Source organism: Colius striatus, chromosome 26, assembly GCF_028858725.1.
Source record: "Colius striatus isolate bColStr4 chromosome 26, bColStr4.1.hap1, whole genome shotgun sequence".
Taxonomy (NCBI): Eukaryota; Metazoa; Chordata; class Aves; order Coliiformes; family Coliidae; genus Colius; species Colius striatus.
The window spans coordinates 1,048,919-1,063,158 of record NC_084784.1 but is presented as its reverse complement, the minus strand read 5'-3'; the positions used below and the strand labels follow the sequence as shown (position 1 = coordinate 1,063,158).

Below are 14,240 nucleotides of genomic sequence, written 5' to 3'. Positions count from 1 at the left end.
TTGTTTGCTCGGGGCTCAGAGTCCCCTCTTTGCTTGTGGTTTCATTGGTCTTTTGGACTATTTGTCCTACTCATTGAATTACAGATTGTCTCATGAGCTACCAAACTAAATCTTTATTAAAACTACAAACAGTCTGTAACAAACTACAGGGATGAAAGAACAGAGAACCAGGGCCTCCTGAACAGACAGGAAAAAGCATCAAGAGAGGCGTAAAGCCTGGAAGGGAAACAAACATGCAGCGAAAGCCCCAGCGGTGGCGAGGTGAGGTCTGGGCCAGCTGAGCACAGCCGGTCTCCTGCGGGGCTGTGGGTCAGGTCACTCCCCTGATTGCTGTGCTTGGATTTCTCCTCCTAAGTGCTCCTCCTAAGTGCTCCTAAGTACGGCCGTACTCCTGCTCATGGCGAATGACCTCGTAGCGAGTGAGGTGAGAGGCACCACGCAGAAAGGCAGCAAAGCTGGGAGAAAACACAAACCAGCATCATGCCAGCCCCCGGCACACAGGGAGGAGCGTTTCAGGGCCGGGACCAGGCGCTATCTGCCCTTCCCCCCTGGCATGCCCGGCTTCCACACCCCCCCCACCTTCTGGGCCCCCCTCTCCCCATCTGCAAAGCCAGAAGAGACAGCACAGCAACCTCAGCCTTTCAGAAGCAGAAGTGCCGAACACCCTTGTGCACAGGGCCACGAAACATTACCTCTCTGGAGAGCGGAGGCGTCTCATTATAGTCTGGACATTGACCTCTGGGCTTTTGCAGTACTTTCGAAGCTCCTCGAGTGCCCTGCGTGTCTCCACCTCGCCGTGCATTTGATATTCCTCCTGGGTCAGCAGGTGACGGGGGCTCGGCTCAGCCCAAATGCTCCTCCCTCTCCTGCCAGCAGAAGGGCCCCAGTCAGTGCCCGCCCAGCCGGGGCAGTGGGTCAGAGCTGGCGGCTAGAGGAGCTGAGAACGTCCCTCCGGCCTCTGCTCATCGCTCCTGAGGGAGACTGCCAGCCCTGAACAGGAGTAGGGCACTCTCCTGCACTGTCCGAGGGACACAGGGACACAACCTCTTCCCAGACCCCACCAAACGTGCCCCAGGTGTGTGACACAGACTCCATCCAACAGCTCATCCAGGCCTGATAATGGCTGGCAAGCAGGAGTGAGCCTGCGTGCTGACAGTCCTCACCTTTGGGCAGCAGAAGCCCGGTACCTGATGTAATTGATGATCTTGATGCACATTGGAATCAGCACCACAGCCAAGGCAAGAGGATGGATCTGGTTGGCTGCATATAGCAGCGGCAGCCCCAGGAGCTGCAGGCCCCAGATGAGATGGATGCTGCGCTCATTCTCCAGTGGGCTGTACATGTAGCTCATGTGGAAGGTCAGCAAGCTCACATACAGCAGGTAGCCTGTGGGAGAGCAGAAGCATGGGGCAGGCAGCACCCAGCGGGCTCAGCTGGGCTGACAGGAGCTGCCGAGCTGCACTCTCAGGGCTGCAGGGAATCCTGACGCCTGATGCCACGTCCCTATGGCCCAGCTCCCCCTTCCCAGAGCTCCCCCAGCTCAGCAGAATCTGGGTGGGTAAAGAGAAAAGCTCTTCTTCTCTTTTCATTGCAGTGCGTTTGTGTGGGCAGCTTTTTGTAGCAGGGGTACGGTGGTGGCTGCTGGAAGTGTCCCCTGTGCAGTTGAGGAGGTGTTTCCATTTAAACATAAGCAAATCCTATTTCCCTGTTGTGCTGAGGGAGCCCCGGCCCAGGCTGCCCAGGGAGGTTGTGGAGGCTCCTGCTCGGGTCACCTTCAAAACTCACTTGGACATGTTCCTGTGGCCTCTGATCGACATGAACCTGCTTTGGCAAGGGGGGCCGGAATAGATCATCTCTCAAGGTCCCTTCCAACCCTCACCGTTGTGTGATGCTGTGAACAGCTTTGCTGCGCACCCTCAGCCAGCCAGAGCTAAAGCAGGACCCAGACCCAGCACAGCCCTGTCCCCCGCTCCCCTGCTCAGCTCCAATCCAGCTCCTCGCTGTCGTCCCACTCACTTTCACTCCACTGCGGCATCTCTGACAGCAGCAAGATCAGAGTCCCGAGGATCAGCACGCAAACCTCGATCAGTTCCATGTTTCCCGCTGCAGCAGCGCCGGGCAGCTCCGCGTCTGCCACTCGCTGAGCAAGTGCCACTGGTGCAGGCGGCAGCACTGAGTGTGGCGCCGGGCTCTGTGATGTCACAGCTGCCGATTCTCTGGTGGGGCCCACGCTGAGGGGTGAAGAGCAACCCCCTGAGGGGCCCCAGACGCAAGGGCAGGGGCCTGCAGCTGGGGAGGAACAAGCCCAGCACCAGCCCAGGCTGGGGGTGACCTGCTGGAGAGCAGCTGTGGGACAGGGACCCGGCAAGTGCTGGTGGGCGGCAAATAAAGATGAGCCAGAAGCATGGTTGAGCCCAAAGAGTCATGGTCAACAGAGTCCAATCCAGTTGGTGTCACAAGTGCTGTCCCCGGGGCTCAGGACGGGGGGCACTCCTCTTGAACACCTTTATTAGTGATCTGGATGAGGGGATCGGTGGCCTCACCGACTTGTCGTGTGGGACTCCACACAGCAGCTTCCCACTTACGGTGATTTCCTACCCCGCGGCAGGATCCATCAGTAAACCAACCGTAATGAGCATCTGTGGAGGAATGGTTAAGGGAGCATGGACATGGATCCTGGGGTATAATGTTAGGCCTGATGGGGCAAGGCAATCTTGCTGCCCGTTCCCGAAGGAAAATACAAAACACCCGAGGTCGTTTCATGCGGTGCTTTATTGAGGGCCCTAGGGACCTGAGGACTACTGTCCAAAGTCAGAGCCCCCCTTAACAGAGATTTTCACAGGGTTTATATACTTTTCAGAAGATGATTGCTTCATCGTACCTACGTGCTGTTTGCTAGTTTTCTTAGGGTTTATTATTACATTGTACTCTTTCATGTAATTTCTTTTAACTATAAATCTTACATTTTGTCTAGACACATGGTCATAAATTAACAAACAAGTATTCATCCAAGATAACAGTCCTAGGAACAGCAGATTATGTTCTACATGCTTCATTTATCGTTTCCACAAGTTCAGCATGCCCTACCAGTTTCAAAGTTAATAGGTTACATAATTACATAAACATAAAACACTCCAACAATGCACTAGGCCTAAATTCAAGCCTTAGCCAAACTACCTCTAACTTGTTTATGATGATTGCTAACAATCTGAGTTCTAGTTATATGAATTTAATGCACAATCAAGACCAGAGTCAGAGCCATGGTTAAAGTAGTTGCTGTCACATAGTCAGCGAAGACAGCAGGCCGCTTTCTGCTCCTTCAAGGTTGGGCTGTTTTCAGCTAACGAGCTAACAGCTCAAGGTGGAAAACAACTTTGGAGAAAAACAAGATGGGAAGATGTGAGGGAGCTTGCTTATGGCAGAAACCGCAAGTAGGATGAACATAAGAATGTAATCTATTAGCTGCTGTTGCTGAGCTAGCTTTGAATCTGCTGTGTGTATAAGTTAGAGCCTGCTGTCAATAAAGAAGAAGATTTCTGCTATCACTCACATTGAGTAGGACTGATTTCTTCCCACCCAGCTGAGAATCGGACCCTGGGTTGATCGCCGCATGAAGTAGGCTTGGAGCTGGTTTTTCAGGCTTCGAGCCTGGGTGTTTCAGACTTAGAGTCTGGCTTTCAGACTTGGAATCTGTTTTTTTTAGGCCAAGAGGCGAAAACTTCGTGGCAAGCATCCACCCCGGGCTCAGGGCTCTGAGTATTGCTGCAGCTTCACCTGGGCTTGCTTCAGCTTCAGCTTGCTTCAAACATCCAGGATACAGGTGTCAGCTAACTTGAGACATTTGGAGTGTCTCCCCTCTGTATCTGCAGCTGCAGTACAGAATGCTGCTTTCTGAAACCTCCAAATCACAGAATCCCAGAGTCTCAAGGGCTGGAAGGGACCTGGAAAGCTCATCCAGTGCAACCCCTCTGCCAGAGCAGCACCACCCAGAGTAGGGCACACAGGAACTCATCCAGCTGGGTTTGGGATGTCTCCTGAGCAGGAGACTCCACAGCCCATCTGGGCAGCCCCTGCCAGTGCTCCCTCACCTCAGCAGGGAACAAATTCTGCCTTGTGTCCCTTTGGAACCTCTGATGTTCCGGCTTGAATGAGGTCAACCCTCAGGCTCCTCTTTTCCAAGCTCCAGAGCCCAGCTGCCTGACCCTTTCAGCACAAGGCAGATGCTCCACTCCAGCATCTCTGTGACCATGTACTGAACTCTCTCCAGCAGCTCCCTGTCCTCCTGCAACTGAGGGGCCTAGATCTGGACACAGTATCCCCGATGTGGTCTCACAAAGGCAGAGCAGAGGGGCAGCAGAACCTCTGTGCACCTACTGCCCACAGCCCTTCTAATCCACCCCAGGGTGCCATTGGCCTCTTGCCTATCAGGGCACGTTGCTGCTCAGGCTCATCCTGCTGCTCACCTGCACCCCCAGCTCCCTTTCCCCTGCACGACTCTTTGAGAGGTCATTCCCCAGCCTGTGCTGGCACATGGGGTTGTTCTTTCCTAGAGGCAAGACCCTACACTTGCCCTTCTTCAATTTCATTAGATGTGTCTCTGCCCAACTCTGCAGCCTGTCTGGGTCTCGTTGAGTGGCAGCACAGCCTTCTGGTGTGTCAGCCACTGCCCCCAGTTTAGTATTGTCTGATGGCATGTGCTGCTGGCCCTTTTGCCCATGGAGGGTTTCCCAGTCCAGCCGTCAAGTCTCTCACCCCTGAGAAGCAACTGGGGCATTTCCTGCCTGTGGCTCCAGGCCTCTGCTCTCCCACACGTGCCCAGCAGCAACCAGGAGCTTGTGCCCAGTGCCTGTAGGTTTGTTCCATGTCACTGGGATACAGTCACCTTCTAATGGGGGATCTGTCCCAGTGTGAAGCTGTAAAACCCAGTCCCAACATGCCATGAGGTGGTGGGAGGTGACAGGAGGCAACAGCATCTTATGGGAGCAGAGGAAGGGGGTTGGATGCGTCGTGACATTCTCCACAACAGCGGAACAGCAGCAGGATCCCACAGACGCCTTTTCTGAGGTGTTTGGGGCTGGCACTGGGGTCCCTTCCACAGTGACTGAGGTTCTGGACGGTGTTGGAACAAACATCCCATCACTGATGGTGTCACTGTCACAACAAAACCTGGGCCTGTGGTCTACAGAGTCAACAAGTACTTGAGTCCAGCCCTGCCACAGCCACCACGAGCCCCTGTCCCTCAGCACAGCTCCATGGCTTTGAGATCCCTTTGGACAGCCCTTTGGGGAAGAAATTGTTCCTCATCTCCAACCTAAACCTCCCCTGAGGCTATTTCAGGCTGTTTCCTCTTGTCCTGCGGGTCACGAGCAGAGACTGACCCCCAGCTCACTGCAGCCTCCTGTCAGGGAGTGTCAGAGAGTGCTCCTGTCTCCCCTCAGCCTCCTCTTCTCTAGGCTCAACATCCCCATTCCCTCAGCACCTCCCCAGCATTCCTGTGCTCCAGCCCCTTTCCCAGCTCTGTGCCCGGCTCTGGCCATGCTACAGCACCTCAAGCACTTTGAAAACTTTAATTTTAGGTGATTGTTGGTAACAGAACCCCCCAAAAAGAACAAAGGCAAATTGCCTACTGCAACCACATACCCCCCCAATCCCTTGCTGCTCTCCCTCTGCAGCACATCCAGCTCCTGACCTCTTAACAAGGACAGGAAAGGTTCAGCACAGGGAGATGTGGCAGCAGTGACAAGCTCCAGGAGTCCCTCAGCTGCTCTGAGGAGAGAAGGACTCCCAAGAGAGATCCTGGTGCTGCTGCAGCTAGGAGGTCCCTCTCTGTCAGTGAGGCTCAGCACGTGCTCCACATCTGTCCCTTCCTGTCTGCTTCTCCTGGTCAACAATCAGAGCTCAGACACAGAGTAGGATGGTGCTGACTTCCACAGCAGTGGCTTTCTGGCTCCCAGAAGGAATCTCAGCAGCTCCAGTGCAGCTTCTTACTGGTCTTGGGAAATGTTACCAACTTGTGTACATCAGAACAGAGTGACAGCCCTCACCATGAGAAACAATAGTTGTGTGGGTGTGATGGCATCAAAACCAGAGACGGTGATGTGCTTGGAACATTGAACACAGGGATGACCAATCAATTAAAAGCTCTGACATGGAGTGGGCCCATTTCCAGTCCCAGAATGCTGGGGGTAGCCCTGCAGAGCTCATCCGGCTAAAGCTTCTGCTAAAGCAGGTTCCCCTCGCTCAGGAACATGTCCAGGTGGGGTTGGGAACCTCCTGAGAAGGCTACCCTCCCTGGGCAGCCTGGGCCAGGGCTCCCTCAGCTCAGCACCAAAGGACTTGCTCCTCCTGGGCCAGGGGCACTTGCTGTGTCCCAGCCTGTGCCCATCACCCCTTGTCCTGCCACTGGCCACCCCAGCACAAAGCCTGGCCCCATCCATCCTCCTTTAGGGACTCAGCAGCATTGGGAAGGGTCCCTGAGCTCAGGCTTCTGTTCCCCAGGCTGAACAGCCCCAGGGCTGCAGCCTTTCCTCCTCACACACATGTTCCATCCCTCAGCATCTTGCTGGCCCTGCCCTGGCCTCTCTGCAGCACTTCCCTGTCTCTCTGCAGCTGGGGAGCCCAGCACTGGCCCCAGGACTCCAGCTGAGGCCTCCCCAGCTCCGGCAGAGCAGAGGGGCAGCACAACCTCCCTGGCCCTGCTGCCCACACTCACTGCCAGGGCCCTGTCCCACAGCTGCTCTCCAGCAGGTCCCCCCCAGCCTGGGCTGGTGCTGGGCTTGTTCCTCCCCAGCTGCAGGACTCTGCCCTTGTCCTTGGTGACCCTCAGCAGGTTCCTCTGTGCCCACCTCTCAAGCCAGTCGAGATCCAGCTGACTAGCAGCACAGCATCTAGGGAATCAGCCAGTGCTCCCAATTTGGTGCCATCAGGAAACTTGCTGAGGGTCCCTCTGTCCCCTCAGCTAGTTCCTTGATGAAGATGTTGAATCGGACTGGCCCCAGAACCCATCCCTGTGGAACTCCACTGGCCACAGGCCTTCAGCCCCACTCTTTGCCACTGATCTCCACCCCCTGGGCTCTGTCCTTCAGCCCCTTCTCCATCCACCTCAGCCCAGTACCTTTGGTGTTTGCAGGTCATGACACTGACAAGTTCTGGAGGACAACACAACAGCCCCCAGCAGCCATGTCCCTTCCCAGGGCCATCACCCTCCCCTCAGTCCCGCAGGTCACGCTCTGCCCCAGCCTCTCCACATCCTTATGGGCCTCTGTTGGTCACTGGCCTGTTGCAGGGGGCTGGTTGAGGTCCAGCTGGGGCTGTGAGGAGCCAATGCACCCCAAGGGCTACATCCAGCATGGCTCATTACCGGGGCAGGTGACACAGCCACTAAACTGGGGAGGAAGCTGGAAGATTCTGGAGCCTGTGCCACAGTGCTTGCATGGCTGGGCTGGTGCTGCCACAACCCAGGTGGCCCTGTGGCCACCGAGAGCACAACTGGCTCAAACCAACCGAACCTTCTGTCCCCTCAGAGTCAGAACCACCTTGGGACTGGGTTCAGGGCAAGGTTGGGGCTGTGTTGAGCTCAGGATGGTGTTGGGTTGGGGTCAGGGCCATAGACAGGGTGGGGAGGGAATATGAAGCATCCAGAGCGGTTATGAGGTTATGAGGCAGTTACTGAGGTGGATGCTACAGGCCACTGGGAGTTATTGGGAAGGGTAATGGGGGGTTATGAGAGGTTTCAGGCCACTTAGTGGGGGCCAGCGGTGGATATGGGGCAGCTATAGGATGCCAGAAGTAGTTACGGGGCATTGGGAGTGGCTATAGGTCAGCTATAGAGTGCCAGAGGTGGTGATGGGGTATCGAGTGGCTATGGGGCAGCTTTGGAGTGCCAGAAGTGGTTACAGGGTATCAGGAGGGGCTATGGGGCAGTTCCGGCGTGCTACAATGTTCTGGTTTAGCAAGGAGCAGCTTTTGGCTTAGTAACAGGGGGAGCGGGTTCCAGTGGAGATCCAGTAAAGAGTTTGCATGTCCTACTCATGGATCAAGCCACAGGCCAATTACAGACTGTCTCATGAGCTACCAAACCAAATCTTTATTAAAACTACAAACAGTCTGTAACAAACTACAGGGATGAAAGAGCAGAGAACCAGGGGCTCCTCGACAGTCAGGAAAAAGCATCAACAGGGGAGTGAAACCTGGAAGGGAAACAAACATGCAGCGAAAGCCCCAGCAGTGGCCAGGTGAGGTCTGGGCCAGCTGAGCACAGCCGGTCTCCTGCGGGGCTGTGGGTCAGGTCACTCACCTGATTGCTGTGCTTGGATTTCTACTCCTAAGTGCTGCTCCTCAAGGAAGCTGCTGCCACGGCCGTACTCCTGCTCGTGGCGAATGACCTCGTAGCGAGTGAGGTGAGAGGCACCACGCAGAAAGGCAGCAAAGCTGGGAGAAGCCCCAAAGCAGCGTCATGCCAGGCCCCGGCACACGGGGAGGAGCGTTTCAGAGCTGGGACCAAGCGGTATCTGCCCTTCCCCCCTGGTAAACCCGGCTTCCACACACCCCCCACCTTCTGTGCCCCCCTCTCCCCATCTGCAAAGCCAGACGGGACAGCACAGCAACCTCAGCCTTTCAGAAGCAGAAGTGCCGGCCAACCCGAACGCAGGGCCAGGAAACGTTACCTCTCTGGAGAGCGGAGGCGTCTCCTTATAGCCTGGACATTGACCTCTGGGCTTTGGCAGTACTTTCGAAGCTCTTTGACTGCCCTGCATGTCTCCACCTCGCCCTGCATTTGATATTCCTCTTGGGTCAGGAGGTGACAGGGGCTCGGCTGAGCCCAAATGCTCCTCCCTCTCCTGCCAGCAGAAGGGCCCCAGTCAGTGCCCGCCCAGCCGGGGCAGCGGGTCAGAGCTGGCGGCTAGAGGAGCTGAGAACGTCCCTCCGGCCTCTGCTCGTCGCTCCTGAGGGAGACTGCCAGCCCTGAGCAGGAGCAGGGCACTCTCCTGCACTGTCTCAGGGACACAGGGACACAATCTCTCCCCAGACCCCACCAAACGTGCCCCAGGTGTGTGACACAGACTCCACCCAACAGCTCATCCAGGCCTGATAATGGCTGGCAAGCAGGAGTGAGCCCGGGTGCTGACAGTCCTCACCTTTGGGCAGCAGAAGCCCAGTACATGATGTAATTGATGATCTTGATGCAGATTGGAATCAGCATCACAGCCAAGGCAAGAGGATGGATCTGGTTGGCTGCATATAGCAGCGGCAGCCCCAGGAGCTGCAGGCCCCAGATGAGATGGATGCTGCGCTCATTTCCAGTGGGCCGTACATGTAGCCCATGTGGAAGGTCACCAAGCTCACAAACAGCAGGTAGCCTGTGGGAGAGCAGAAGCATGGGGCAGTAATTGATGAAGCCCAGTACATAATGTAATTGATGCTTTTGCTACTCCGCCTTGTTCCTTTTCTACTGCCTTTCTGCCTTGTTCCTTTTCTGCTGCCTTTCTGCCTTTCTGCCTTGCTACTTTTCTACTGCCTTTCTGCCTTGTTCCTCTTCTGCTGCCTTTCTGCCTTGTTCCTTTTTTACTGTCTTTCTGCCTTTCTCGCTTTCTACTGCATTTCTGTCTTGTTCCTTTTCTACTGTCTTTCTATCTTGCTCCTTTTCTGCTCCCTTTCTGCCTCGTTCCTTTTCTACTCCTGTGGTAGGCGTCAGGAAGATCTCGGGGATGGAGTGACAGGAGGTGCTGGTGGTAGCAGATATAAGCACGTGGTGCAAACTAGGGGTTGGAGTAAAGTATCATCCATGCTGAGTGTGTGGTGATCCTTGTCCCCTCAGCAGGGGTTGAGTAATCCGTGTGGGCGGCCTGGTGGTTTGCCAGTGGCGGCAACATAATGCCTTTCTGCCTTGTTCCTTTTCTGCTCCCTTTCTGCCTTGCTCCTTTTCTGCCGCCTTTGTGTTGCTCCTTTTCTGCCGCCTTTCTGCCTTTCTCGGTTCTGCGGCCTGGCGCACACAGGCCGCGCCGCCCTCGGGCCGGGAAACGGCTCGGCTCCGGCGACGAGCGAGCGTTCCAGCGGCAGGGAGGCGTGTGCCCTGTCCGATTGGCCGGCGCAGCCGTCAGTCCCCGGGTCCCGCCCGCCTCTTGCTTCCGATTGGCCGGGCTGTGCCTCGCCGTGCTGTGCGGCACCGCCCACCGCCCGCCTCTGGCTTCTGATTGGCCAGAGTGCCGCTCGGCTCCGCCCTCCGCCCGCTGCGGTCCCCAACGGCATCGGCTCGTGCGAGCTCCGGCGGCTGAAGAGCCGACGCCGGCGGGTCCTGGGGGGCTGCGGAGAGCCCGGCGTCCGCCCCGCGGGAGAGGGTGAGCGGGGACCCAGCGGTAGTGTGGGGAGAGCCCGGGGAGGACTGTGGAGGGGCGGGGTTGCGTCGGGGCCGGGCTGGGCAGCGCCGCTTGGGACTCGGCGCTCGGGGATCAGGGGTGGGAAGCGAAGATTGGCTGTGACGCGCCGAACAATCTCTGGAACGCGGTGAAGGGTTCTAAAGCAGCTCTGCATTCCGCCGCCGGCTGCGAGGGAGATAGTTGTGCCCAGCTCGCACACGCAGTTGTCTAACAAAGGGCTACTTCTCCGGTACAGCTAGGGCTCTGCATAAGCGCCTGTTCCATAGGCGTCACCTATCCCTGCTTCGCGCTGTAATAAGTCCTCTTCCAGTTTACGCTTGCGCAGTGTCTCTGGTACATTTCCATGCCACGGAGCAGGCTGCAAACGAGTCTGTTTTTCACGTTCCAAGTCCTTCTTATCTGCAGCTGTCTGCACACCAGCTTCTTAGTTATCAGCATTCAGGGCCTTCAAGGCCTTTACTAAGGAGCACTTTGAATTCCAGCAAGCTGAGGTTTCTTATCATGGTGTTAGTTTACAGTCAATTGCGTCTTTCTAACTTTCTCAGGCCTTTCCCTTCTGTATGTCTGCTTTTGCCCATCAGTTCCCCGCTGTCCTGTAATGATATGGTGTATCCATGATGTCTGTTGCTGTATCTTAACAGCTGTGTGTGTCGTCAACAGAACCTGGAATGGTCCTTCCCATTTCAGCTCCAGGGCTGAGTCTGACAGAGATCTGACATCTACATAATCACCTGGTTCTATGTTATGTACAGGCCATGAGCACGGGTCCCCAAAACGAGTTTTTCCACTTTTCTGAGTTGTTTTTGTAAGCTTATTCCATAGTCAGTTAACACCTTGGCACCAACTTGTGTTGATGTTCCTGCTTGGACTGAATAGGGTCTCCCATACAGTATTTCAAAGGGACTGAATCCCTCCTTAGCCCTTGGTTTGGTTCTTACTTGCAGCAAGGCTAGAGGTAGTGACTGAGGCCAGGCTGGTCCAGCTTCTTGGCCCAGTTTTACAGTCTCTAATTTAAGAAGGTGCTTCATCTTCTCCACCTGGCCACTTGCTTGGGGTCTGTAGGGAGTGTGCGACTGCCAGTCTATCCCCAGAACCCCACTGATTTGTTGGGTCATTTTGGCCACAAAATGAGGGCCTCTGTCTGAGGATATTACTGCTGGGACCCCAAATCTTGGTATTACTTCATGTAGTAAAGCCTTAGTTACCTCTCTAGCCTTGTTTGTTCGGCAAGGGGATGCTTCTGGCCGTCCTGAAAAGGTATCAGTTAGTACAAGTAGATATCGGAAACCCCCTTTTCTTGGAAGTTGTGAAAAGTCAATTTGCCACCACTGTCCAGGGAAATTACCCTTCCCTATCTGCCCTGGCTCCATTTCCCAGCTTCCCTGTGGGTTATTCTGTAAATAAATCTCACATTGTTGTGTTACTTGTTTGATGGTTGTGTACAAGTTACGGGCAACAATGTGTTTGCTCAGATACTTACACGGGCCTTCGACTCCCCAGTGAGACTTTCTGTGTTCAGCCATGATTCTAGCCCAAAGTCATGTGCTAGGCATCACTACTTTCCCTTGTGGTGTTGTAGCCCAACCATTTTCCTCTGTTTTTCCCCCTAAATCCTGAATCAATTTCTGGTCTTCTTTCAAACAGTTAGGAAGCTGGTTGATTGGGATTTTTCCACCTGGAATCCAAGACTGTATCTCTGCTGTGCCTTTTTCAGCTGCTCTCTTTGCTTCCTGGTCTGCCATGGAATCGCCTGCCTCTTGTGCAGTTGTTCCCTTGTGGTGAGCTTTGCAGTGCATAATCGCTACTTGCTTTGGTAACTGTACAGCTTCTAAGAGTTTGAGAATTTCCTCTGCATGTTTTATGTGCTTCCCTTGGGTGGATAAGAGTCCTCTTTCTCTCCAGATCGCTCCATGGGCATCAACCACTCCAAAGGCATATTTGGAATCTTCCTGTCTTTAGCAAGCTCTAATGCTCGAGTTAAAGCTATTATTACAGCCTTTTGTGCAGAGGTGCCTGAGGCGAGGGCCCCAGACTCTATTACCTTGTCTGTAGTGGTCACTGCGTACCCTGCTTTGCGCTGTCCACTTTTGATGAAGCTGTATACCATGTGTCCTCAGCATCCTCCAGCAGTTGTTCCTTTAGCTCTGGTCAGCTGGAGTAGACTGCTTCAATGGTTTCCAGGCAATCGTGAGTCAGTGGTTCCCCTGTAAGTCCACTAAGGAAAGATGCTGGGATGAAGCCTTGCTTCTTTGACTGTCTTCCCCGGCCCCGTTGGCTGCCTTGTCGTTATCCCTGCCCGTGTTCTGAAAAGGTGCCGTCTTTGCATCCTCCTTGTCTCGGTGCCTCTGTTCTCCAGCCTCTCTTTCCAAGCCCCCTGTGCCCTTTGCTTCTGCTGCTGCACTTTCCTCGAGGCCCCCTGGGCATCCAGTTTCCTTCCTGCATTCCCGCTGAACTCGCCGTCTCTCTCTTTGTTTCAGCAGGGTCCATCTTTCCCGTTTCCAGCCTGGATATTGAAGAGAGCCCAGGGCGTTCAGGAGCTGCTGCTTTCCTCGTCTGCCATGCGGCCAGCCCGCTGGAGTGCTGCCTCCTGCACCAAGAGCCCTTCTCCGGGATGAGACCCGTGTGGCAGCTGCCGGGGAACCGGCCGTCTGGCTGAGCAGCTGCCGTCGTCCTGTGCCCCAGGAGAAGCGGCCGCAGTGACTGTCTGCTGGGAGAGCCCTGAAGAACCCTGGGCAGCCAATGGTAGGTCCCACTCCCCCCTCCCTGGGATGGGGATCCTCTCTCATCACAACGCTTATAACACAGGCTCTACTTTACTTTTGCATTTCTCCTATTCTTCTGCTTTTCAGTTTTTCTCCTTTTCTGCTTTTCTCCTTTACTTCAACTTTTCTCCCTTTCTGCTGCCTTTTTGCCTTGCTCCTTTTCTGCTGCCTTTCTGCCTTGTTCCTTTTCTACTGCCTCTCTGCCTTGTTCCTTTTCTGCTTCATTTCTGCCTTGCTCCTTTTCTACTACCTTTCTTGAGTCTAAAATGTTTGCAGAGAAAACAGTGTCATGCCAGGCCCTTGCACACAGGGAGGAGCGTTTCAGGGCCGGGACCAAGCGGTATCTGCCCTTCCCCCCTGGCACACCCAGCTTCCACACACCTTCTGTGCCCCCCTCTCCCCATCTGCAAAGCCAGAAGGGACAGCACAGCAACCTCAGCCTTTCAGAAGCAGAATCGCCGGCCACCCTTGTGCACAGGGCCAGGAAACGTTACCTCTCTGGAGAGCGGAGGCGTCTCATTATAGTCTGGACATTGAGCTCTGGGCTTTGGCAGAAGCATACTAGTGGGATCCCAGGCAATTCTACCGGTCAGGCCATTATCAAACGTACTCATCAAACCTTAAAAGGACTCCTAGAAAAACAAAACACGGGGCAGGAGGGGGTGAGCCCTCAGGATAGATTAATGAAAGCCCTTTATACAATGAATCATCTCAGAACTGTGGCAAAGCCAAATGAGCCACCGGCATTAACACACTTTGCCCCAATGAGTCGGGATTTGGAGTTTACTGACAAATCTAAAGTTTGGTATAAGAATCCCACTGCTGGAGAGTGGCAAGGGCCTGCAGATCTGTTAACGTGGGGAACAGGCTGTGCTTGTGTCGTTACAGATCAAGGTCCCCGGTGGATTCGGGCAAAATGGATCAAGCCACATCAAGCCAAAGGACTTAATGACTGTAAGAGCAACGGAAAAACAATCTTGAGGAAAGAACCAATTGATCCACCCTCAATCCATCACCCTGTTAAAATGTAAACCCTCTCAACTGTGCCACTGCATATGCTGCTGTAAATTCCTCCAGCTACCTGTATCATATTAAAAGAACT

The 14,240-nt window shown here is 54.7% G+C and overlaps 1 protein-coding gene and 1 long non-coding RNA gene across 14 annotated transcripts in view; one reads left to right on the top strand and one right to left on the bottom strand.

Annotated features, from left to right (window-relative positions):
- The window catches only part of LOC133627971 (nuclear envelope integral membrane protein 1-like), a 67,112-nt gene that overhangs the window by 46,070 nt on the left and 6,802 nt on the right, over positions 1 to 14,240 (bottom strand). The window lies entirely within an intron of this gene.
- Positions 10,220 to 14,240, top strand: part of LOC133627975 (uncharacterized) — an 85,023-nt gene continuing 81,002 nt past the window's right edge. For 10 of the 13 annotated variants that reach the window (XR_009820457.1, XR_009820460.1, XR_009820456.1 and 7 more), the window contains exons 1-2: positions 10,220 to 10,337; positions 12,857 to 13,118. This is a non-coding gene — a long non-coding RNA (uncharacterized LOC133627975). Of the gene's footprint in view, positions 10,338 to 12,853; positions 13,119 to 14,240 lie in introns of all 13 variants that reach the window. The other 3 variants (XR_009820453.1, XR_009820452.1, XR_009820458.1) reach the window with 3 other exon arrangements.